The 2,274-nt window shown below is 61.2% G+C and overlaps 2 non-coding genes across 2 annotated transcripts in view; both read right to left on the minus strand.

Annotated features, from left to right (window-relative positions):
* LOC142795321 (large subunit ribosomal RNA) overlaps window positions 1-136 on the minus strand; it is a 3,955-nt gene extending 3,819 nt beyond the window's left edge. The window contains exon 1 of the ribosomal RNA XR_012892941.1: window positions 1-136. This exon is cut by the window's left edge and continues 3,819 nt beyond it. This is a non-coding gene — a ribosomal RNA (large subunit ribosomal RNA).
* A 1,154-nt stretch (window positions 137-1,290) lies between these two features.
* LOC142795322 (5.8S ribosomal RNA) lies at window positions 1,291-1,443 on the minus strand. The gene has a single exon (XR_012892942.1). It is a non-coding gene; the product is annotated as a 5.8S ribosomal RNA (ribosomal RNA).
* Between the last annotated feature and the right edge of the window lie 831 nt (window positions 1,444-2,274).

Consider the following 2,274-nt stretch of genomic DNA (forward strand, 5'->3'; position numbering starts at 1 on the left):
CTGCAAGGACGGGGGATTCGGTGCTGGGCTCGGTCCCGTTTCGCTCGCAGCTACTCGGGGAATCCCTGTTGGTTTCTTTTCCTCCGCTTAGTGATATGCTTAAATTCAGCGGGTTGTCTCGCCTGATCTGAGGTCGACAGCGGATACATTCGCTTCCATCAACTTCCTGCACGACCGCGTGCGCTCGCCCTACCAAGTGCGCCCGCAACCCTGTACAGGGCCACTTCTTCACAAGGCTGGCAATCGGCTTCCCCGCTGCACGCGTGCGGCGCACAACCGGTGTGACGTGGAAGTGACGGGACACGTTCGTAAACCCATCGCGAACCGAGTACGACGCCCTACCAAGTGCGCCCGCAACCCTGTACAGGGTCACATCTTCACAAGGCTGGCAAGCGGCATTCCGCTGCGCGCGTGCGTCGTCCGAGCAGTTGCGTGATAAACGACCGTGTCGAAAGCCCAAACACCGCCGAGGCCAGTCGCCGCCGCCGCAAGGGCAGCCACGCAGCCTGGCGAGAGGCATCGTCTCGTGTAGCGTCGCCCCCGCCCCAACTGGAGTGGCCCAGTTTTTTGAACGGGACGGGAACTGCGAAGCACTTAGACCGACGGCGGACTACGACGAGAACGCCTTAAGCTTCGCCAACGTTTCGCCAACTCGTGCGGGAGACTTTTTCCGCTTCGCGGCAAGTCGTCGCGCCGTGCTCTCCGCATCAACCGCGTACGCAGCGAACCGCAAACGTCGGGCGCAGCCTCCTCACCTCCCTGCGCTTTGCGCGCGAACGTTCCCTGTTCGCGCGGCAAAGCCTGGAGGAGGCACGGCCCCGCAGCGTGTTCGAGCGCCCGGTCTACGGGACACCCTGCTTACTTCGAGGGCAACAAGCGCAACGCAAGGCTGCGATCTCGCGCACTTTGCGCACGGCTGGAGAAGCTTTGCTGGCCGGCTTTCGCTCCTCGTGTTTACCGTGCGTTAAAGTTGCGCGTCCGTGGCTCTCGCAGCTCTTGCGCGCCCGGTCGCAGAGAGGAGTACGCAACCTCGACCGCACTTTCCCTGCAGGCTTCCTTCCGACTCGAAGTCCTGCGGCGGTCTCAACGAGGTGCCACATCCTCAATGCAGTCGGTCGCCCCCGTTTCGGTTGGGCTCTGGCACGACGGTCGCCACCGTCTCGCCCTTGAGTGGCCGCTGTTGGCGCTCGCTGTGAGGTGTTCAGCGTGCTGTCCGTGTTGCCGACGCGGTCAAAACGAGTCGACGGCTCACGTTCCCTTGTGCGCCGAAGGCTCTCTTGATATGTGATCCGACCCTCAGACAGACGAAGCCAAGGGAAGACCCAAGGCCGCAATGTGCGTTCAAAGAATCAGTGCTCAGTGTGTCCTGCAATTCACACCAAGTCTCGCAGCTGGCTGCGTTCTTCATCGACCCGAGAACCGAGTGATCCACCGCTTAGAGTCGTGAAAAAGTGTTTGTTCAATTCCGTACAGTCAAAACCAAACGTTTCTGGCACTCGGCCAAACAGTGGCCAAGAAGGGCGCTTTTCAGCGCACGCTTGGACTCCAAAACTCTGCCGCGCCTTTTTCGGCTGCCGCAAATCGAGCAAACGGTGTGTTTCGGACGGCGTTTCGCTTTCGCTACTTGCGAGTGCTTTCGTGGTCCACCCCTCTATAAATACTCGGGAGGCGTCGAAGCCGGTTCTCCAAGCCGGACCCGTAGGTATCGTTGTGTGCTCGCTCTCATTGGCCCGCCTAACCAGAAAATGCCTGCGGTACACCCATTTGGATAAGAGTGCACGCAGATGCGGGCCTCGACGGCTACACATTTCCTCGGGCGGCCGCCTCCCGGCCTCCGTGGAGCGCGGGATGCACGGTCCCATCGACAAGCCCTCTCCCGTTTTTACCGTGGCGTCGCGGTTCACCACGGCAGGCGGGTCGGTCTCCTCCGCATAAAAAGGGGGACCCCCGCTTTTTGTTCCACGAAATCGCACAAGCTTTTTTCGCATCCACGGTTTGCCACCGCACACCAAAATGCCGATCCGGCTGCCTACTTTAGCCAACAGGTGGAGCCAGGCGCGCCGTACTTGCGCGGCACTTCCCACGTCCACCGAAGTCGGTGCCAAGGACCACTTTCGGCGCCGGAGCCGCGTACGAGCCTACTCGAGGCGGAAGAACGAAGCCAGCAAGGGCCTGGCCGCAAGTGCGTTCAATTGTCGGGACGTCCAAGTCCCTCGTTCTTCCGTGCTTCCTCTTTCGGCAAGTCGTTGCGGCACCTTCCCAAAGCGCGCAGAC

The sequence above is a fragment of the Rhipicephalus microplus genome, unplaced genomic scaffold (assembly GCF_043290135.1).
Source record: "Rhipicephalus microplus isolate Deutch F79 unplaced genomic scaffold, USDA_Rmic scaffold_623, whole genome shotgun sequence".
NCBI classification, from domain to species: Eukaryota; Metazoa; Arthropoda; class Arachnida; order Ixodida; family Ixodidae; genus Rhipicephalus; species Rhipicephalus microplus.